Consider the following 25068-nt stretch of genomic DNA (forward strand, 5'->3'; position numbering starts at 1 on the left):
GTATATTTACGAGCTTTAAAAGAAACGCGAGGATTGTCTTGCCTTTCACGTGTTTAGTGGCCAGTATAAATTTTCATATTTTCCGACAATGTACTTATAGAATCATGTGCAAAACAGTGTAGCCGAGACCATTGATTGGCGCGCTAAAATATCCCATTGACTGGGTCAGATTAGGTGAACGTTCGTCTGTAACGCCCACAACTCACGACGTATTTATTATAAACATTTAAACCGTGGGGTTGCCAAAGGGTCTCAGTATATATACGAACTACAGTGCACAGTATATTATATACATATTTTATTTGCGATCATAAAATGTACGAAGTCGTCCATTACTATGTAAATTGGGTCGATTAAAAAAAAGCTGAATATGTTTCTGTTGCCAAGGGTTTTTCACAAGCATAGTAGTTAGCAGAAAAGATCATCAAACTAAAATTTTATACTGAACTGCGGCCAAGATTAACGAAAGGTCGTGCAACATAATCAGTCAAACAAACTTTATTAGATTAACTCGTTAAGGAACGATCGTTTTCATTGGTCAATTCAAACCTTCGACCTCACACCTGCGAAAATAGAACACGCGTACTATAAAGCTGAATGGACTGATCAGTATTCACGTAGCCGGTCAAGGTCGTTAAAAACTTCCATCGTCGTATTCACGTACATGATTGTGTTCTTGATTATCCCATGGCAATTCTAGCTTTTATACATGTGCATGTAAAATTTTTAACTTTAATCTTAACAGTCACGTCGAAATATTTAATTCAACTGTCTCCTCTCAATTGGTTCTGGATTAAGGGAGCTACCATTTTATTTTGATTGGGGGTGGGGGACTTGGATGAAACATTTTGTCCTGCATTTTTTTTAGTTGTTATCTCTGTCCTGTCTTTCTATTTTTCAGTCTGTTAGGTCCTGACTATATTTATTAGTTTATCCTGATTTTTTTACATAAATCGTCATCCTGCCTTTTTTTTGTCAAGTTGCTCACCCTGCCTTATCTTTTATTCAATGGACTTGATGAATTAACGTTGTACTTGAAATGAAACCGTACTTAACTACAAAAATAACCAAATTACATACTAAAGATATTGCTCGATTTTTATAGTAAATGGGTTTGTGTTATAAACTGTCATGTTCATTATTCATATTCTTTCATAAGTTTTAGGATAGTGTGATTTTTTTTCTGATTTAGTTTACTTGATTTTGAAAAAAAAATCCCGAAATTCTAACAATCAGTTTTAAACAGTGTGGTTATTCACTAAATGTATTGATAAAAGGTGACTCCATTTTTGTACATACTTTTACAGTAGTCATCCTTAATTTCTTAATATTTCGTTTATAAGTTTATCATACATGTATGATTTTGTATTTCATTTTAATACGCACGCATGCCACACGTTACTTTGGCGGATAGTTCAACAATGCTATGCAAAGCTCTATTCTTACGGTATGAAATTAAAGGATAAATTTTCAACCAATTAAAATCGAAAACAGTACATTTATATAGTTCCTTATAAACTACGACATTTCTCACAAGTATTTATTTATTTTTTAGTTCCACACATGCAAAAATAAAATCTTCGCCGATGAAACATTTCAAACCTTTTTACACCAACATGCCTTCACTGAATTCATTTGAATTTCGTGGTGACCATGATAGTACATTGCATAGTACATCTATATTCACGTGCACACATGATACGATCTTTCGGGGACAATTTGCTCGTTTATGACACGTCATTTCTGAATGACCAAACGCTTAGCTACTTTATTTTCGTTTTATAGCATTAAAAAAATAAAAGAGGAATGTGCAACCCATCATAAATTTGAAATGGATCAGTATTATGAGATCCTTATTATAAGTAACTACGACATTGTCAGGATAATAACCTAGCGTCAATATGAAAGAAATTAAAGTGGTTCATACATTCATCCGTATAAAAGCGGCACATGTATTTTATTTTATCCTTATATTTTTCATAGTGCGGTACAAGTGCTGCATGCATAAAGAATATTACTTAACACAAATTATAAGTATAATATTTCGACCCCACTATTTGAAATTCACAAAATACTTATTTAATTATTTCGACCAAAAATCATTGTTTTTTACGTTCGTAGTAACGTAGTACATTCCATTGTCGGTCACCTGTGTCAATTCACGTGCACACTACAATTGTTGTTGTATTTAACTCTTTCGGCCAATGAAATGAGACGTTACAAGTTGTTTGTTTGTGATACGCCAGAATGTTATCAATGAATTATCAATCGCTAAACTTGACTGCATTTCAGTGTACCTATTCAAAAACGTAAATGCAAATTTCACAAGGCTTGATCCAAATAGCCTTTTTACTGACTAATAACTTGCAAGTACGAAAAAGACAGGAAAGAAGTATATTTTGTCTATATGTTTTGTGTTTGCACACTTTTTAAAGTTGATCATGCATTCGTTCTAAAATAAAATTTTGACCAGATAAAAGTTAAAAGATGACATAATTGGACAACCGCAATTGTTAAATCGCTTTGACGTCCGAAAAAAAGATAATAATCAACACATCCATTGTAACTTTTAAAGCCAGTTAAATCCTTTTTTGCTGAAAGAACGTCCGATATCATAAAAATTCATTATCAAAACATAACAAAAACACAAGTAAAGAACGTTTAAGTATTCAATATGAATCAAAACACAAAGGTTATTTCTGATTAGTTTTTCGAATTATTTTATTTAGGCGTTGAGACCCTTTGGTGACCCCACAGTTTAAATGTCTATAATAAATACGTCGTGAGTTGTGGGCGTTACAGACGAACGTTCACCTAATCTGACCCAGTCAATAGGATATTTTAGCGCGCCAATCAATGGTCTCGGCTACACTGTTTTGCACATGATTCTATCTTACTATCCTGCATTCAACATTGACGATAAGTCTTTTTTTTTAATTTACAGAAGTTGTCTCTTTTATTTGATTTTCATAGAAATCGGCTTTGAGCAAAGAGGACCCCTTAAATCAACTGTCATGTAAACAGTTATTTAAACAATGCCATTCGCTCAACATAAAGAAATAGGACGTCAGGAGACTTTAATTGTACATGTATGCATATACAGCATATTTTAAAGGCATTTCAGAGGGCCGAACTGTTTGATATAAAAATAATCATATCTAATATTTAAAAACAGTAAAAATATATAATCATGTTGATTTAATGAGTTTTGTAACTTGCTCACACTTTCAATCCTTTGATTGAAGAAACATAGATGAAATTGCTTTAAAATCCGTTTACACGATCACATATAACAGACAGCAAGCATATGAAATATCTTGTCTGGTTCAGATGGGATTTTTTAAATGAGAGCACCACAATATGTTGTCTTGATCAATTTGAAGTCTTGATCATTTAATATATATTGTTGAAAATGCATTTAAAAAAAAAAGGGAAATAATCGAAGATCGAAGTTGAAGAAGAATATTACTATTTCAATAAAAAAAAGCATAACACCATTGCTTATAAGTAGAGTTTGAAATCCTTTTGATAAAGCTTGTAAAAGGACTGACCATGGACTTTAACAGCCATTAGCATCACGACGGATGCCATTAACTTAAAGGGGACATTAAATGCTTCGAGCGAACCTTAGATCCTTCCGGTTTCTTTTTATTGGTGTTTTGTTGTTCGATCTTTAGTTTTCTTATAGTATTAGTAACTGCAGTTTTCCTTAAATATTTTGTAATTTTAGGCTAAGATAGTGTCTGACTTTTTTGCTAAATAGTATTTGATTCCTTAATTGTTCGTAAAAGTTGCAACCTTATCAACTGAGAGCTCAGGCAGATCTAGAATAATCGCCATTATAAAATGTTTATTGAGTTTTGGAAATTTTATACGTTTTACCTTGTAACAGTTTTACAAATGTTAATGCCCTTCAATAGAATGAACCTGAATAACACAGACAGAAGTATAATAAGTGAATACCAATGTGCTAAAGTTCGCTTCGACTACCTCCTACGTTTTTACAATCGAAATGATAACTCATAAATTTTATAAGCAATTCTTATTACAAATGAAATGAATATAAATTTACTAAATACTTGAACGCTTAAATCGAATGTATGTATACATATAGATTCTACCACTGCATCGAGTGTGATGCGATATTTATCCACTCGAGACAGTTAAATTTTCAAATTTAAAACGCGAGGCTCGCCGAGCGTTTTAGATATTTAAAATTTAACTGTCGAGAGTGGATAAATATCGTATTACACGAGATTTGGTGGTGGAATCTGTTTCTCTAATGATTTTCAAACAATACGAAGGCAAATTTATTCTTTCTTTTCGAATGATCTGCAAAAAGATGTGTTCTTTCTATGTGACGTCATCAGGCATGGTCGCCTTTTTTCATGCCGTCACAATAGGAAATTCAGAGGAAAGCAAGTAAATTCGACGTCATAATCGGATTTTAACCAATGAAGAACTGAGATTAAACGAACCACACGTTGATTAAATTTTTTTTATACAATGGGTGCAGAAAGGGATAAATTGACGAAGAATTAGAGAAAGGAAGTTATACAACTTGATGATTCGTAACATAAATACAGCAACAGCAAAGTAAAACCAACTTTGCGTGAGAACTTGAAAATTTAAATTTTATAAGAATTATTTGTTTTATTATTTAGAATTTCTCAACATGAAATCAATGTATGCATGTAGATGACGATGGATGTCTGGTTTTTAACGTTTAGTGGCAGTTGATGTTCATATTCAGAACGCCAACATGTTAATGTGATATGAATATGTACCCTGTTTTAATTTGTACTAGACCGACACGCTGAGCCGAATTTATAACTTGCTAGCTCACAAGCCATTCTGACATAATACTCCGAGCCTCACAGTCTTTGTTTTTACAAAAACTGCCATGTGCTTGTCGGGGAAGCAGGGAATAACAATTTTACAGTTGTTGGTTTTACCTGACCGGGGGTCGAACCCGGTTACATCACTCGGGTGGAACACGCGACCACCGAGGCGGTTTAATGCATTTGTAGTTCATTGAACTGCATCTAGATATTGATAATAATCTATGTAGCTTTTTCTGAACAGAGGTAATCAGTGGGGTTTTTTTTCACAACCATAATCATGGTCATCCAGATTAGTTTCAATATGAATCCACTATTAGATTAAAAAAGGGAAAACAAATCGTATTAACGTTTTAACTTTCAAACAACCGAATGATATATTGCTTAATATACAATATATCTACATTAAAGGAAAATACAAAATGTATATTTACGAGCTTTAAAAGAAACGCGAGGTTTGCCTTGTCTTTCTCTTGTTTACAATTAGTGTACAATTATCGTACAAATTTTCATATTTTTCGTCAAAGTATTTATATCATACTCTCCTGCATTCAACATTGATGATCACTGGTTTTTTAGACGTTGTCTTTCTTTAATTTTCATAGAAATCGGCTTAGAGCGAACAGAACTCCTTAAATTAACTGTGACGTGAACAGTAATTTTCACAACATTGTTTGCTCAGCATAAAGAAACGGGATACCAAGAGACTTTAATTGTATATTTCTGTGTATGCATATACAGCATAATTATTTTAAAGGGATTTCAGAGGGTCGAAAATTTTTGATTAAATAATAATTGTATATAATATGTGAAGACAATAAAGATTTTTAATCATGTTGTTTAAATAAACTATCTTTTAATTTACTCATCCGTTCAATCATTTTTTTTGAAGAAACATAGATGAAATTGCTTTATAATCCATTTAAACGATCACATTCAACAGAAAGCAAGCATATGAAATATATTGTTTGGTTCTGATGGGATTTTCTAAATGAGAGCACAATCTGTCCTTGATCGATCTTTACTATTTTTATATTGATACCAGATGTCAAAAATTTTTTAAATATTATTTGCCCGCCATTAACGAAAATGCCCAACATAAATCATACATTTAATGCTTGTTATCAATAACACTTTAAATTAGAAAAAAATACATTTTCTTAGTTTCTCCAGCTTTTGATGCATGTAATAAGCCAACATTCAGATGCTTCAACACATGTATACAAACAGTAGTCGGATAATGTTTGACTGTCATTCCATATGAATATCTTTCTATCGTGAATCTATGACATTTCTTATTCTGCTAGTTCTTGCAATTCCCATCATTCAAACCACAGTGACGTCTTACCTGATAGATGCTTATCCTGTGGACGTACCCGATCTCTCTTCTTTTAAGAGTTCATGCGATTTCATGTTTGTTACCTTGATTTGTATCTTCTTAATCGATTTGTGAGATTTTGACGCACGTGGATATCGTCACAAATAAATGAAAGTTTACAAAAGAAGTACTTGAGAAATTAAGTATCGTGTGAAGATAGTTAGGACTAATGCATTACTGTTATTCCTTTCTTAATGAAAAGACCTTAAATTGTAACACATTTAAACGTACAAAATTAAGCATTGTCAATTGATTGTATCATTTTCCGATTGCATAATTTCTGTCTGATTTGATTTTTGTTGCTTAGAAAAATGTCTTATCAGTTTAGCTATGCGGGTAATTATTTAATTATTTAACTTCAAGTATTTCTATGCTTTTATAAATTAATTGGCATATACTTCCGAAAAGGTCTTTATATATATTTGTTCCATACGTAAATAATGATTCAAATAAGAATACTATATCTAACAGATATTTTCAGTACGTTCTTACTTTAGTCGGATATAAATGTTCAAAACGGTTTTATGTTCGTTTTCTGAACAGAGGTACATTAGTGGTTTTTTTTCAAAACCACATATATGCCTAGCCAGCTTAGTAGTAAATTTACATGGTTTCAATATGCAGCCAGTATCAGATTGGAAAAGGGAAAAAAAGTCTTATTAACCTTAAACTATCAAACAACCGAGTGATACTAGTATATCTACATTAAAGGAAAAATAAAATGTATATTTACGAGCTTTAAAAGAAACGCGAGGATTGTCTTGCCTTTCACGTGTTTAGTGGCCAGTATAAATTTTCATATTTTCCGACAATGTACTTATAGAATCATGTGCAAAACAGTGTAGCCGAGACCATTGATTGGCGCGCTAAAATATCCCATTGACTGGGTCAGATTAGGTGAACGTTCGTCTGTAACGCCCACAACTCACGACGTATTTATTATAAACATTTAAACCGTGGGGTTGCCAAAGGGTCTCAGTATATATACGAACTACAGTGCACAGTATATTATATACATATTTTATTTGCGATCATAAAATGTACGAAGTCGTCCATTACTATGTAAATTGGGTCGATTAAAAAAAAGCTGAATATGTTTCTGTTGCCAAGGGTTTTTCACAAGCATAGTAGTTAGCAGAAAAGATCATCAAACTAAAATTTTATACTGAACTGCGGCCAAGATTAACGAAAGGTCGTGCAACATAATCAGTCAAACAAACTTTATTAGATTAACTCGTTAAGGAACGATCGTTTTCATTGGTCAATTCAAACCTTCGACCTCACACCTGCGAAAATAGAACACGCGTACTATAAAGCTGAATGGACTGATCAGTATTCACGTAGCCGGTCAAGGTCGTTAAAAACTTCCATCGTCGTATTCACGTACATGATTGTGTTCTTGATTATCCCATGGCAATTCTAGCTTTTATACATGTGCATGTAAAATTTTTAACTTTAATCTTAACAGTCACGTCGAAATATTTAATTCAACTGTCTCCTCTCAATTGGTTCTGGATTAAGGGAGCTACCATTTTATTTTGATTGGGGGTGGGGGACTTGGATGAAACATTTTGTCCTGCATTTTTTTTAGTTGTTATCTCTGTCCTGTCTTTCTATTTTTCAGTCTGTTAGGTCCTGACTATATTTATTAGTTTATCCTGATTTTTTTACATAAATCGTCATCCTGCCTTTTTTTTGTCAAGTTGCTCACCCTGCCTTATCTTTTATTCAATGGACTTGATGAATTAACGTTGTACTTGAAATGAAACCGTACTTAACTACAAAAATAACCAAATTACATACTAAAGATATTGCTCGATTTTTATAGTAAATGGGTTTGTGTTATAAACTGTCATGTTCATTATTCATATTCTTTCATAAGTTTTAGGATAGTGTGATTTTTTTTCTGATTTAGTTTACTTGATTTTGAAAAAAAAATCCCGAAATTCTAACAATCAGTTTTAAACAGTGTGGTTATTCACTAAATGTATTGATAAAAGGTGACTCCATTTTTGTACATACTTTTACAGTAGTCATCCTTAATTTCTTAATATTTCGTTTATAAGTTTATCATACATGTATGATTTTGTATTTCATTTTAATACGCACGCATGCCACACGTTACTTTGGCGGATAGTTCAACAATGCTATGCAAAGCTCTATTCTTACGGTATGAAATTAAAGGATAAATTTTCAACCAATTAAAATCGAAAACAGTACATTTATATAGTTCCTTATAAACTACGACATTTCTCACAAGTATTTATTTATTTTTTAGTTCCACACATGCAAAAATAAAATCTTCGCCGATGAAACATTTCAAACCTTTTTACACCAACATGCCTTCACTGAATTCATTTGAATTTCGTGGTGACCATGATAGTACATTGCATAGTACATCTATATTCACGTGCACACATGATACGATCTTTCGGGGACAATTTGCTCGTTTATGACACGTCATTTCTGAATGACCAAACGCTTAGCTACTTTATTTTCGTTTTATAGCATTAAAAAAATAAAAGAGGAATGTGCAACCCATCATAAATTTGAAATGGATCAGTATTATGAGATCCTTATTATAAGTAACTACGACATTGTCAGGATAATAACCTAGCGTCAATATGAAAGAAATTAAAGTGGTTCATACATTCATCCGTATAAAAGCGGCACATGTATTTTATTTTATCCTTATATTTTTCATAGTGCGGTACAAGTGCTGCATGCATAAAGAATATTACTTAACACAAATTATAAGTATAATATTTCGACCCCACTATTTGAAATTCACAAAATACTTATTTAATTATTTCGACCAAAAATCATTGTTTTTTACGTTCGTAGTAACGTAGTACATTCCATTGTCGGTCACCTGTGTCAATTCACGTGCACACTACAATTGTTGTTGTATTTAACTCTTTCGGCCAATGAAATGAGACGTTACAAGTTGTTTGTTTGTGATACGCCAGAATGTTATCAATGAATTATCAATCGCTAAACTTGACTGCATTTCAGTGTACCTATTCAAAAACGTAAATGCAAATTTCACAAGGCTTGATCCAAATAGCCTTTTTACTGACTAATAACTTGCAAGTACGAAAAAGACAGGAAAGAAGTATATTTTGTCTATATGTTTTGTGTTTGCACACTTTTTAAAGTTGATCATGCATTCGTTCTAAAATAAAATTTTGACCAGATAAAAGTTAAAAGATGACATAATTGGACAACCGCAATTGTTAAATCGCTTTGACGTCCGAAAAAAAGATAATAATCAACACATCCATTGTAACTTTTAAAGCCAGTTAAATCCTTTTTTGCTGAAAGAACGTCCGATATCATAAAAATTCATTATCAAAACATAACAAAAACACAAGTAAAGAACGTTTAAGTATTCAATATGAATCAAAACACAAAGGTTATTTCTGATTAGTTTTTCGAATTATTTTATTTAGGCGTTGAGACCCTTTGGTGACCCCACAGTTTAAATGTCTATAATAAATACGTCGTGAGTTGTGGGCGTTACAGACGAACGTTCACCTAATCTGACCCAGTCAATAGGATATTTTAGCGCGCCAATCAATGGTCTCGGCTACACTGTTTTGCACATGATTCTATCTTACTATCCTGCATTCAACATTGACGATAAGTCTTTTTTTTTAATTTACAGAAGTTGTCTCTTTTATTTGATTTTCATAGAAATCGGCTTTGAGCAAAGAGGACCCCTTAAATCAACTGTCATGTAAACAGTTATTTAAACAATGCCATTCGCTCAACATAAAGAAATAGGACGTCAGGAGACTTTAATTGTACATGTATGCATATACAGCATATTTTAAAGGCATTTCAGAGGGCCGAACTGTTTGATATAAAAATAATCATATCTAATATTTAAAAACAGTAAAAATATATAATCATGTTGATTTAATGAGTTTTGTAACTTGCTCACACTTTCAATCCTTTGATTGAAGAAACATAGATGAAATTGCTTTAAAATCCGTTTACACGATCACATATAACAGACAGCAAGCATATGAAATATCTTGTCTGGTTCAGATGGGATTTTTTAAATGAGAGCACCACAATATGTTGTCTTGATCAATTTGAAGTCTTGATCATTTAATATATATTGTTGAAAATGCATTTAAAAAAAAAAGGGAAATAATCGAAGATCGAAGTTGAAGAAGAATATTACTATTTCAATAAAAAAAAGCATAACACCATTGCTTATAAGTAGAGTTTGAAATCCTTTTGATAAAGCTTGTAAAAGGACTGACCATGGACTTTAACAGCCATTAGCATCACGACGGATGCCATTAACTTAAAGGGGACATTAAATGCTTCGAGCGAACCTTAGATCCTTCCGGTTTCTTTTTATTGGTGTTTTGTTGTTCGATCTTTAGTTTTCTTATAGTATTAGTAACTGCAGTTTTCCTTAAATATTTTGTAATTTTAGGCTAAGATAGTGTCTGACTTTTTTGCTAAATAGTATTTGATTCCTTAATTGTTCGTAAAAGTTGCAACCTTATCAACTGAGAGCTCAGGCAGATCTAGAATAATCGCCATTATAAAATGTTTATTGAGTTTTGGAAATTTTATACGTTTTACCTTGTAACAGTTTTACAAATGTTAATGCCCTTCAATAGAATGAACCTGAATAACACAGACAGAAGTATAATAAGTGAATACCAATGTGCTAAAGTTCGCTTCGACTACCTCCTACGTTTTTACAATCGAAATGATAACTCATAAATTTTATAAGCAATTCTTATTACAAATGAAATGAATATAAATTTACTAAATACTTGAACGCTTAAATCGAATGTATGTATACATATAGATTCTACCACTGCATCGAGTGTGATGCGATATTTATCCACTCGAGACAGTTAAATTTTCAAATTTAAAACGCGAGGCTCGCCGAGCGTTTTAGATATTTAAAATTTAACTGTCGAGAGTGGATAAATATCGTATTACACGAGATTTGGTGGTGGAATCTGTTTCTCTAATGATTTTCAAACAATACGAAGGCAAATTTATTCTTTCTTTTCGAATGATCTGCAAAAAGATGTGTTCTTTCTATGTGACGTCATCAGGCATGGTCGCCTTTTTTCATGCCGTCACAATAGGAAATTCAGAGGAAAGCAAGTAAATTCGACGTCATAATCGGATTTTAACCAATGAAGAACTGAGATTAAACGAACCACACGTTGATTAAATTTTTTTTATACAATGGGTGCAGAAAGGGATAAATTGACGAAGAATTAGAGAAAGGAAGTTATACAACTTGATGATTCGTAACATAAATACAGCAACAGCAAAGTAAAACCAACTTTGCGTGAGAACTTGAAAATTTAAATTTTATAAGAATTATTTGTTTTATTATTTAGAATTTCTCAACATGAAATCAATGTATGCATGTAGATGACGATGGATGTCTGGTTTTTAACGTTTAGTGGCAGTTGATGTTCATATTCAGAACGCCAACATGTTAATGTGATATGAATATGTACCCTGTTTTAATTTGTACTAGACCGACACGCTGAGCCGAATTTATAACTTGCTAGCTCACAAGCCATTCTGACATAATACTCCGAGCCTCACAGTCTTTGTTTTTACAAAAACTGCCATGTGCTTGTCGGGGAAGCAGGGAATAACAATTTTACAGTTGTTGGTTTTACCTGACCGGGGGTCGAACCCGGTTACATCACTCGGGTGGAACACGCGACCACCGAGGCGGTTTAATGCATTTGTAGTTCATTGAACTGCATCTAGATATTGATAATAATCTATGTAGCTTTTTCTGAACAGAGGTAATCAGTGGGGTTTTTTTTCACAACCATAATCATGGTCATCCAGATTAGTTTCAATATGAATCCACTATTAGATTAAAAAAGGGAAAACAAATCGTATTAACGTTTTAACTTTCAAACAACCGAATGATATATTGCTTAATATACAATATATCTACATTAAAGGAAAATACAAAATGTATATTTACGAGCTTTAAAAGAAACGCGAGGTTTGCCTTGTCTTTCTCTTGTTTACAATTAGTGTACAATTATCGTACAAATTTTCATATTTTTCGTCAAAGTATTTATATCATACTCTCCTGCATTCAACATTGATGATCACTGGTTTTTTAGACGTTGTCTTTCTTTAATTTTCATAGAAATCGGCTTAGAGCGAACAGAACTCCTTAAATTAACTGTGACGTGAACAGTAATTTTCACAACATTGTTTGCTCAGCATAAAGAAACGGGATACCAAGAGACTTTAATTGTATATTTCTGTGTATGCATATACAGCATAATTATTTTAAAGGGATTTCAGAGGGTCGAAAATTTTTGATTAAATAATAATTGTATATAATATGTGAAGACAATAAAGATTTTTAATCATGTTGTTTAAATAAACTATCTTTTAATTTACTCATCCGTTCAATCATTTTTTTTGAAGAAACATAGATGAAATTGCTTTATAATCCATTTAAACGATCACATTCAACAGAAAGCAAGCATATGAAATATATTGTTTGGTTCTGATGGGATTTTCTAAATGAGAGCACAATCTGTCCTTGATCGATCTTTACTATTTTTATATTGCTGAAAATTGTTGCATTCTTTAAACAAGATCGAAGTCGACAAAGTATAGTTCATTCCACTAAAAAGATCATAAAACCATTGCCTAAAAACAAAGTTCATTTTGGCATGATTAAGTTTGTAAAGGCACTGATCACCGAATATTTACTTTCCATATGAACATATGGAAACATTAAATGCTTCTAGTGCATCTTAGATCGTTCATTTGTTTTGCTGATGGTCTGGTGCACAATTCTTAGGTTCTTTATAGCATTTTGTTAACTGCTGTTTGTCCATGAAAAATTTAGTCCTTTTTGGCTACAATAGTCAGTTTTTTCTTCGATAAATGGCATTTGATAAGCCTTTTGTTTCCTCAATTGTTCGTAGAAGTTGCAACCTTATCTACTGAGAGCTTTAACAGATCTAGAATAATAGGAATTATAAAATGTTTATTGAGTATTTGAAATTTTAGACGTTTTACCTGTAACAGTTTCACAAATGGCAATGCCCTTCGGTGTCATCAATGAACTTTTATAATACAGGATGAAGTATAAGAAATGAATGCCAATGTGCTAAAGTTTACTTCAAACTACTATTATTACATTATTACAATCGAAATAACAACTCATTTAAGTTTTATAAGCAGCACTAATTAAAAAGAAAAAAATGAATATCAATGGTCGCTTCCGGAACAATGAATATTAGAAATACGAATTAGTTACAATTAGTATTATGTAATAGTGCTTTGTGTATTTGCTTAATACATGAACGCTCAGATTGAATTGTTTCACAACCTACAGATGTATAGAGGAAGTTTTACAATTTGATGATTCATAACATTAATACAACAACAGCAAAACAAGACCAACTTAGCGTGAAATCTTGTAATTTTATGTTTTATAAAAATTATTTTTTAATAAATTGAGAATTTCTCAACATGTATTCAATTTATGTATTTAGATGATGATGACAATAATGGATAATTGTCATGGATGGCTGTTTTAAAACGTTTAGTTCCAAATTAAATGCATATTCAGGACGAGAACATGTTAATGTGATCTTAATATGAACCCTGCTTTGCACCAGACCAACACGCTGAGTCGAATTTATAACGTGCTAGCTCCGAAGGTATCAAACATTTAATAGACACCCTACTCGGGCATATTATTCTTACTCCGAGCCGCCTAGTCTTTGTACATACTCCTAAATGCTCTGTGCTTATTGGAAAAGCAGCGAATACCTATTTCTAGTCGTTGGTTTGACCTAGCCGCGAATCGAACCAATGACCTACTTCACCCGAGGCGAATACCGGACCACCGAGGTGGTTTAATGCATTTAGAACTCGTTGAACCACGTGCGTTGAACTGCATCTGAATATTGACACTGATATATCATGTCTTTTAGCCAGAGACAATCAATTACAAAATTGTTATATCCTGTCTTGAATGATCTATGAATATAACAGCCAGATAGATTCTTACTGATTCATCTCGTTGTTTATTAGCACAATTGAATGTAATGCCCGCGAACATTATTATATAATTGACACTCTATTGTCATAAATCTGTAAGTTTTACTAATCATTTTGAAACAGATGCTACGTTTAAGTTATCATATAACTGATATTAAATAATTGGATTATTTGTCAACATGCAATAGTTCTCTCTCTCTCTCTCTCTCTCTCTCTCTCTCTCTCTCTCTCGCAAATGTTACATTGATTTCTGTGAAAAATATCTAAGAAGTTATGATAACTAAACATCAGGATAAAGTTAGAATAAAATTCAACGTATACGACAATTGAATTAGGATTTTGTTTTGTACTTTTATGGAGTGTTTTTTTTTAATTTGAGTTTCCGGAAGTAAATATAATTATATACGTCTCATGAACTAAATTATTTTTCAACCTATTTTCGAGCACCTGGTTACTCTCGTCTGGCGTACAAAATTTTAATCCTGGTATCTTAGATGAGTTTATTTGATATAAACAAATAATCCGTATATATCTAAATACCTAATGTTACTTCTTACAACCTTAATACCTCTATTTTATCCCAGCAAATTTCTATAATGCTAAATGGAACCTTAGTCATATGTCTAAAATTTGAGTGAGATTTTCATTAAAATACACTTTTAAATGTATAAGTAATACGTGTTTATATGGTATATTATTCCCCGAACACAGACTAATACTTCCAAAGTAGATACGTTAGAATTAAGTATAAAGCTATGCGAATGTTTTCGTCTGTGGTTAATAAAAACATATTTTACGGCAACTATAATTTGGAATTTACTTGTGGTAATTATGATTGCGAACCAATCGGAGAAAAAAGATCTACATGTTTATAATAATAGTTGTCCTTTATTACAACACAATATCAGTACTACAACGCTGAAATAACAGCAACGGGGTGTTTTGTTTTCTTGACTCCGGCGACAAAAAGTCGGTAGGCGTAGTAATTTACCTATGTCGGTCCGTCCGTCTATATGTTCAGCACATGGGTTGTCTGTCGAACTTCCCTTACAATACAACCCTTTTTATTGTGCCGATCAGTTGTACTTATATTAAGGATGAGCACGTAGACAGGATTTTGGTTTTTCGAATTTTTTTTCTTCAGAAAATGTCACATATTAGGGCACTTGATTTGTCTGTTCAACTCAAATTAAAGTTTGCACAGTAGAACCTTTATATTTTGTATTGCAAAACTTAGAAACTCAGTAAAATTTATGCAAATTTCTTGTAAAGGATTCACAGATTGAGTGTCAAACTCCTCTAACAGTTCACATGGTTTATAGAACAGTTGTACATATACTGAAGATGAAAAGTATTAAGTATAATAAAACAAGATTGGAATTATCTGTTATTGATGTTTATTATATATGTACATTCAAATTTCTAACAATAAATATAGAAAAATAGAAAACAAAATCATCATATAATTTATGTCACTTTTACAAGATTCCTGAAAGAACTAAATATATAAAAAGCTCTGCCATTTTCTGAGAAAAATATAGTAAAACCAATTTTACTAAATCATATAAACAGCGATGAAATCAGATGCAAGAATACTATTTTAGAGAAGTAACTTAAGTCACAAAAATCGTCACACTATATGAAAATTTCAGGAATCATATTAATAAGTCATTCATTTCTGTTGTTTTTTTTCTTTCAAAATAGTAATTGGATGAATTAAAAGTGTAATAAAAAATATATATATTATTGAAAATTTAATAAGATATTCTTAATTCTTTTTATTAAATGACATATATTAACCATTTTTTAACTAATAAAATAATCTGCCTTGTGTCTTCTGATTCGGTGGCCGAGTTGTCTAAGTAGTTACTACTGTAATCACTAGCCAGTCAACACTGAGGTTGTGAGTTCGAACCCCGCTCGCGCGGGTGCACTCGACACCAATCTTAATTGACTAGGATTGTCAGTTTTCCTATCGAAGGTCGGTGGTTTTCTCCGGGCACTCCGACTTCCTCCACCAATAAAAACTGGCCGCCACGAAATAGCCCAAAAGCGGTGCTTAAAAGTGGTTTTAAAACACCAAAAATCAAATCAAATCAAATCTTTTGATTTTTTTTATTATCAAATGAGACTAATGTAGAAAAGTAGTATAGAACTATAAGTTTAATGTTTTTTTCTTCTTTTCAGATACTCTTCAAACAATGAATACAGTAAAAAATGTTGGAATTGTAACAGTCTTCTTAGCATTATTAGTTCATATTAGTCAAGGCAGAAATATACAGCTAGACTGTCTAGAATTGTGTGCTGAAGGGATAAATCCATTGAAATATAACATGAACTGTGACTGTTTTAATACTAGCCCATTCCAATACGTAAAACGCACCGTTAAACTTCCATTCAGATATGGTAAACGAAGTTTTGTGGGATACCCTTCAGGATTACAACAATATTTCAGAAACGGATACGGGTATGTTCAATAATTTAGAATACTTCCTTATTAAAGTATACACTTACTATTTGTTTTCTACGCGAGATTGTTTTTCATTTTTTAATTCTTTAAAAATATAGGTTAAGACCGGGTCAAACAAAAACAAAAATCAATTGTGAACTTTCCATTTCTATGTAACAACATTCCAGTAGCGACTGCACATGGAGTATATATTTTCCAGTTGATACGATATTTCCTATCATGATATCTTTGATTCAGGATTGTTCCTTATAAGGAAGCTGTTTAACCAAGGATTCCAAGTGGTAAAGTTAAAGTCATAATTTAAAAAAATTTACGTACGCTATCACGAGTTTGTTGACCTTTATGTAATATCTGATCCACAGATGACGACGGAACCTCAATCCCGTCCTCTTTTCGCGGAATGTGTAATCACCGAATGAGACTTATCACCGAGTTTGACATCACTTACATGACTGCAGTACGGCGGGTGCTACATGTGGGACAGGATCTGCTTACTCTTCTGGAGCACATGTGATCGCCACCAGTTGTTAGTCTTTTGTTTTCGAAGTTGTGTTTTGTAGAATGTTGTTTGTTTTTTCCCCGTTTTTCCTTTCTTTTTATCATGAAGTTGTTAGTTGAGTTTGAATATCTCTTTGGTGTCTTCCACCTTTCGTACTCAATTCTTCAAAAATTTCGAAGATAAGTTTTGATCATTGTAGCCATTTCGTTTCAGGACACATCAACATTTTCCAAGATCTAAATTCAGATATTTTCGAAAAGCACAAATATTATGATTATCAAACGAGCTCGGTTGTTTTTAATATCATATCACAACTCTTATGATATTATATATAAAATCTAAAATAGACAAAATATGGCACAACATTATGCATATTAATATTAGGAAAAAGATATAGCAATTCACTTACTAGTCTACCTATAGACAATTACTGAATGATCTTCAACACTGAGCTAACGATAACTCGTACTTTTCGGCCAGATGATGACGTTCCTAAGTGTCAAAGACACTACAATGATATTCAAACTCGTACAAGTCTAGGACAACGCCATGGAAAAAAAAATGACAAGAAGACAATCTACTATATATAAAACAAAACATAGAAAACTATAGATTGAGCAACACGAACCCGACCAAAAGCGGAGGTGATCTCAGGTGCCCAGAAAGGGTAAGCAGATCCTGCTCCACATGTGTCAATTATAATAATTTTTTATAATAATTGTGTGTCAACATGCCTTACAAGTACGTTCTATGTCTTTACTGATTGTCAACGGTCTTGTCTTACTTCTTGCTGAAGAATATAGCCTAATAGATACCACCAAAGACATGTTTACGATGGATTTTTTTTATTAGTGGCAATAACATTGATGCAAGATACAAGTTACATTATAGTAACTAATGGGCGACCTCTTGACTTCCGGTAAAGCAATAATTCTGTTGACAGAATATCATCATGGAGGCATTATAGTAGGTCATTTTGATGTCATATTATCTACAGTTTCCGTAGTATCACGTGTTTAAGTGATATTCCGGATATTAATTGTAGAATGGGATACCTGCTATTAACAATTTTGGCTTTAAATTATAGATGTTTATGTCAATACTTGACATATATCATATCCTTTTAATCACTTAGTAAATGAGTGATAATATAAACGTTTATAGTTATACCATTAGATGGTCAACTTCATTCTTAAAATACATATATGACTAAAAGAAGAATTAGAGTTTACGTCAATGAACAAAAACAAAAACAAACAAAAACGAAACAAAAAAAATAATCTTAAGTTCAAAATGTGCAAGAAGTATTCAACACCAGTCTATTGTCTATGTCATACATCAAACTCCTAATTGCAACAAACACTTTTTCGATCCATTTAACAGCGCGACTACCAAAGAAAGATCTTTAATCACTACTAAATTATTCAAAGGACCAATACATTAAGATATACAGCTAAATACGATCATTAAAGATTGTCTGTCTCGTGTTAGGCCTAGTTACATGTACACTTGGTTTAACTAGGTTCTTCAGTACTCAACCCTTACTGTCGTTTAATTAAGATTAGTATATTTATATTCAATACGTATAAGGTGCATACTTGTCTCATTTGCAATCATACCACAGCTCTTTATTTTGATTTTAAAAAGATATGGCAAAAATGTTTCGATTGATTGATTGATTGTTGGTTGCTTAACGTCCAGTGGCAAATATTTCATGCATGGTCAAGACGAAAACAAGTTAGCTATAAATACAATAGGAAGATCTTATAATAGGGTTCCTCCTCGGATGACGGTCGGGGAAATTAAGATGGCCACTGGAAAATGAGAGTATATTGGATAGGGACAGATATTTTACCTTGCAACGGACCACATAAGGAATACTAAAAAAGTTGTTGCAAGGGTTCTTAACGTGCAGTGAGCGTGGTAATCTCTCTACACGAGGTATGAGATTAACTTCCCCATTGCTGAATACTTGTACATCCCGCACAGCCAAACGCACGCCCAACTTTGACAAGGGTTTTACTGTCGGTGGAAAAAAGACCCAAGTGACCATATTTCTATTCCCCAGTTACCCTTGGGGGGGGGGGGGAATGTTTCGATGACTACCATATAAACTTAAACTGTGCATACAACAAGAACCGTTGTTTTTCCAGTAATGTTAAGAATTGCAAGAAGGACAGTTTCTATCATTTTTAACATTGGGTTCATGTCAGTTTCCTATGAATAGAAAAGTATTTACAAGTATCAATACCTGTACATTAAAACAATTATATGCTAATTCGAATATTTAAGAGTTATCAGTACAATATTTGAATTTTGATAGATAGGAAAGCTGTCTCAAACCGTAATGAGTCCTTAACATACACTTCCATCATTTTTTAAAGTTTAACCGTATATTTGTATATATGATTCAAATCTGTTACGAAACTTTTGCTCAAATTTATTCGAATTATTGTTTTGAACTTATTTTAAACCAAAGTTTAAAATCTGTATGAAAAAATCTCTCGACTTAAACGTACGGTGAACTATTGCTTATATCTACGTCATTTGGATAGTTTTCTCATTTTCAATCATACCACATCTTCTTATTCTTATATAGCTGCTTACATCCTCTTCATTTGAGCTCCGGTTGATAGTTTTCTCATTGGCAATCATACCACATCTTCTTATTCTTATATAGTTGCTTACATCCTCTTCATTTGAGCTCCGGTTGATAGTTTTCTCATTGGAAATCATACCACATCTTCTTATTCTTATATAGTTGCTTACATTCTCTTCATTTGAGCTAGTTTTCTTATTGGCAATCATACCACATTTTCTTATTCTAATATAGTTGCTTACATCCTCTTCGTTTGGACTCCGGTTGATAGTTGTCTCATTGACAATCATACCACATCTTCTTATTCTTATATAGCTGCTTACATCCTCTTCATTTGAGCTCCGGTTGATAGTTTTCTCATTGGCAATCATACCACATCTCCTTATTCTTATATAGTTGCTTACATCCTCTTCGTTTGGACTCCGGTTGATAGTTGTCTCATTGACAATCATACCACATCTTCTTATTCTTATATAGTTGCTTACATCCTCTTCGTTTGGACTCCGGTTGATAGTTGTCTCATTGACAATCATACCACATCTTCTTATTCTTATATAGTTGCTTACATCCTCTTCATTTGAGCTCCGGTTGATAGTTGTCTCATTGGCAATCATACCACATCTTCTTATTCTTATATACTAGTAGTTGATTACGTCCCCTTCATTTGGATCCCGGTTGATAGTTGTCTCATTGGCAATCTTATTTTATATCGTTGCGTACATCTCCTTCATTTGGACTCCGGTTGATAGTTGTCTCATTGGCAATCATACCAAATCTCCTTGTTCTTATAAACTTGCTTACATCCCCTTCATTTGGACTCCGATTGATAGTTGTCTCATTGGCAATCATACCACATCTCATTATTCTTATATACTTGCTTTCATACCCTTCATTTGAGCTCCGGTTGATAGTTGTCTCATTGGCAATCATACCACATCTCCTTATTCTTTTATAGTTGCTTACATCTCCTTCATTTGGACTCCGGTTGATAGTTGTCTATTTGGCAACTTTGAAAAACGATGCATATCTCCTTACTTTCATTTTAAATATAAGATATGTTTTCCATTTCCAAACTTGTATTAAACTGTTTAATCAACTGTACAGAGGCTTTTTATGATCAGTAAATACACTTCAAGAATTATATGTTCCATATACTAGTAACTGAAGTATAATATTAGTCATACAAATAATTTATTGTCTTAATTTTTTTTGTGAAATTCATATTCGGTAACGTGTGTTAAATTAAGTGTCTATAAGTCAATAGCCATTTAAGCCAACATATAAATATGCCAATGATACGAAGACGAAACCATATGAATAAAAGAAAATGTAGAGTATTCGAATACCAATGAGACAGTTAACTCGACAAAACAAAAACAAAAAACATATCAACATTTTAAATTGAATCTCCATTTCGCCCTTATTTAATTCAAACTTAACATATACCAGGAATCACTGTATGTCAGACAATATTTATTTGTGTTGCTGCATCAACCGTTTCATTCAAATACGTCATTGTGTTTTAATGTTTGTTAGTTCTTACTAGTCAAATCTTAACGGATTACGGAAGGTGTGTGCGCATGGGTGAAATAGTATTTAAATAGTAAAATACGGATTCCAGATTGGAAAAGAGTTAAATTTGGACTCTAGATTCTAGTATTATTTAAAAAAAATATGAATCTACAAAAAAGAATTGATTGTGTTATACAATTTAAGGAAACAAACAAATGGCATACCACAAAACTGTATGATGAAAGAAATGAAAGAGGAGTTGCAGCTCATAAAAACCAGTCTCTAAATTTAGTAATATTGATATATAATTAGCACAGTGTAAAATCAATGTTTACTTAAATGAAAAGAACGATAAGTCCGTGATTCTTCTTTTTTATCAGTTAATTGGATTTGAGATGTTATTAAAAGCCTGTAAATTTTCCTTTAATAAGTCTTCTTAAAATAGCCATATAGCAATTGAATATTACATGCAAATATATTGCTCGAGTGATTCGGTTTATAATTATTAATTATACTTTGTACGTCAGCATTGTTTACATGTTTACTCGGTTATTAATTGTTTAACCTTTTAAAATCTTGAAATACCGTATTCATTTGTAATTGTTTTGAACTTAAGTTAAATCTGAGGTCAAAGTTTTCTTTTATTGATGAAAAACGCATACGTTTATATCTGAATGTTGTACTTTCATGTTATAGAGTACTGTACTAGGTTTTATCGTCGGTGAAAGTATCTTGAAGTTCATAGAGATTTATATTAGTTTTTTCACTTTATTTTTGTCCGCTTAGTGATCACTGAATGGTTATCACAAAGTCCTTAAAATCAATTTAGAACCCACTATCTAGACAACCTTTGTATTTTATATTTAATGACAATTCGAAATTACAATCAGAGGAAAAAATGTGGATAGTAAAATATGTTTATTGTCAATTATCGCTTGTTTGCACCAAACGGTAATTGTCTTCATTTCAAATAATTGTTAACATGTGGAAATAAATATATCAAATCAAATGGATGTTTAATAGTCAATCATTATTTTACTAATTAGGAAAGTTAATAAAGACACATTGTGAAAGGGCTGTCAGAAAAATATATCTCTCTGTTAAACATGCGAAATGAATAAGTCACGGAGAAGCCTAGCGAAAACCAAATGTGAACATTGGGAATTAATGAGGCAACAATATGGGTGGTAAAAAAAAAATTACTTAAAATATTTATTCAATAACATATAACATGGATCAAGTCCCACACTTCTTCATGTACTAGTAGAAGACATTTTGATTATAAAAAATTTCAAAAATTTTCAAGATTCAACCTTTTTCTTATACTTTGAAACCCCGCATGGGAAATCATTTATACAATGCATAAAATATTTTGCATAATATAATTCAACCAGCTTATGAGCTGTTTTAAAAGGGGAAGCACTCACTATTATAACGAGAGTAGTACAAGGCCACCGAACTTAAACTATACTAGAACATACCCGCGACATCGTGGGTCCGTGACTGAATTAAAGTACCTACGCCTTATTTTCAGTCTGGTTTTTTAGAATTCGTATTGTCATTTGATAAAAGTCATGCGGATTATAAGGTGCACATTTTCTCTGCTTTCAAAATCTTTCTGTTCGAACTCGTCCTGGTTTTCTTACTACAACCGGAAACTACATGTGACAATGATTGAATTTAGTAGTGTCAATCCCTGTAAAATAACGAAGTGCAGGTGTGATTATGACCCGTGTATATAGCAAATTCCAAATACACCGTTTGGTGATGCGCCTGACAGAGGCAGACTGTACAGATTAGGTAACAGGTAACAGGTGAGACATACTATTGTTACCGGTATCGGATTTGACCCGGAACTTGATAATTATTGTTAACATTAATTATCTGGAAAACAAAAAGGCCTGGAATGGTGTAATTTTTAATCAACACCATTATCCTATAATATAGTTATATATAAAGTTGAGTTCTTTGATTCGTCGTTCTTACGTCATTCCGGCTAACAAATTGGACCTAGTTATTTTAGTTGTATGGATACAAATGTATGTCATATCCCTTTGAAATAGCATTCTAAAACTACACATTCAAAGAAACCATGCAGAAGTTCTTTTTTCAACCAACTTTTCGCTTCAACTAGTGTTGAACTTTTAAAAGTTAAATTATTTTAGGTTAAAGCAAGATTTGTTATTTTAATGTATTTAAAGTCTACATTTATATCTTTTACGTGAAAAAGATTTCTAAACGAGGAATGGACAAATTCCCATGATTTTGTTTTTCAGCAGGACCATATAAGTCTTTCAATATTTACTTAAATTCTCAGTATAACACCTCCATATGTGTATTTTGAGATTCAGTCTAACATCATTATAGCTTATTCATTATAAAACAGGTTTTCTGTTTGAAATAGAATAATATAATTTCTTTTGGATTCAAATTAATTCATTTTGGTTATAAGACATCCCTCAATTCAAATTTTACAAACATGTAAAATATGCCATTTTGAATTACAACACCAACATACAGACATATAGAGCTGAATCCCATTTTTTATAGATACATGTAAACTTGTGGAATTGTTTTGATACTCGAGCTCCAGTAGACTATGACAGCTGTTAGATGTTGACACCCTGAGTGAAACAAATCAGAGGAGATTAGCCCTACCTCTTTGCTTTTTGTAGAATTTCGTAATAAGACCTTTTTTTTTCAATTTCATTTGTTTAAGGTAGAAATTGAAATTCTCATCTCTTTTGACCGATTTCGTCAACTGTGATTTATTACTCGATACGCTCATCTTGTAAATTTTAATTTCATTGAAACGTAGATTAATAAAATCGTACTGAAATAAAGGTTGCAACTTCCTTAGGCAAAGCTTGCTGTGGATGTTTGTTTGAAGATACCTCTGTACTCTGTAAAGTGGTTTATTTATTGAGTGTACCTGGTGAGGATCGATCCAATGACGTCAGCACTGAAATTGGTATAAATCATTCATAGTAAACCATAGAAATGATATATCCCTATGATAATCTCCAAACCTTCACCTTTGTAAACCCTCGAGAATAATTGATATTCCAATGGTAAATTAATCCAGTATTATTTTAAAATCCATTCTGATAATTGGTACAGATGGAATCAAGGTTCTGAAATAAACGGGATAAGTTCAGCTTCCTGAATATCAAGTTTCCATTTCCTCGTTTATAAAATATACTTTTCTTTTGATTGGTGTGCCTACTAGAGTCGGTGATTGATACGACTTTGATCCAGGATGATACTATCTGAAGTTTGTAAAATTCAATGTAATTTACGATATATAATTAGACTTGATATCATATACATCATTTTGTAAAGTTGTAATCAAAGTTTTTCTTCAATGCGTCGCCATGTAACATTGTTAGTCACGAAATTCACTAATTAAAATATGTATCAATTAAAAAATAATGTGGGAAGTAAATAAAACGGACATTTACACCATATTTCTGTTATGTTAAGAGAAAAAAATTCTCTGTTTGTTCACAACATCATAAAACCTTGTTTTATAATATTTTATAGTGAAATCACCTAATGTTTTATTGCAATGAGCAACACGACGGGTGCAACTTTAGGTGCAGGATCACCTGAGATCATCCCCGATTTTTGCTGGGGTTCGTGTTGCTCTTTCTTTGGTTTTCTCTGAAATGATTTGCAGACTGTCATTTATTTGTCTGTTTTTCTTTGACTAATGATTGT

General features: G+C 32.2%; 1 long non-coding RNA gene across 1 annotated transcript in view; it reads left to right on the forward strand.

Annotated features, from left to right (window-relative positions):
* The window catches only part of LOC127730150 (uncharacterized), a 53812-nt gene that overhangs the window by 25050 nt on the left and 3694 nt on the right, over positions 1–25068 (forward strand). The window contains exon 2 of the long non-coding RNA XR_007994976.1: positions 16456–16735. This is a non-coding gene — a long non-coding RNA (uncharacterized LOC127730150). The remainder of the gene's footprint in view (positions 1–16455; positions 16736–25068) is intronic.

The sequence above is a fragment of the Mytilus californianus genome, unplaced genomic scaffold (assembly GCF_021869535.1).
Source record: "Mytilus californianus isolate M0D057914Y unplaced genomic scaffold, xbMytCali1.0.p SCAF_2, whole genome shotgun sequence".
Taxonomy (NCBI): Eukaryota; Metazoa; Mollusca; class Bivalvia; order Mytilida; family Mytilidae; genus Mytilus; species Mytilus californianus.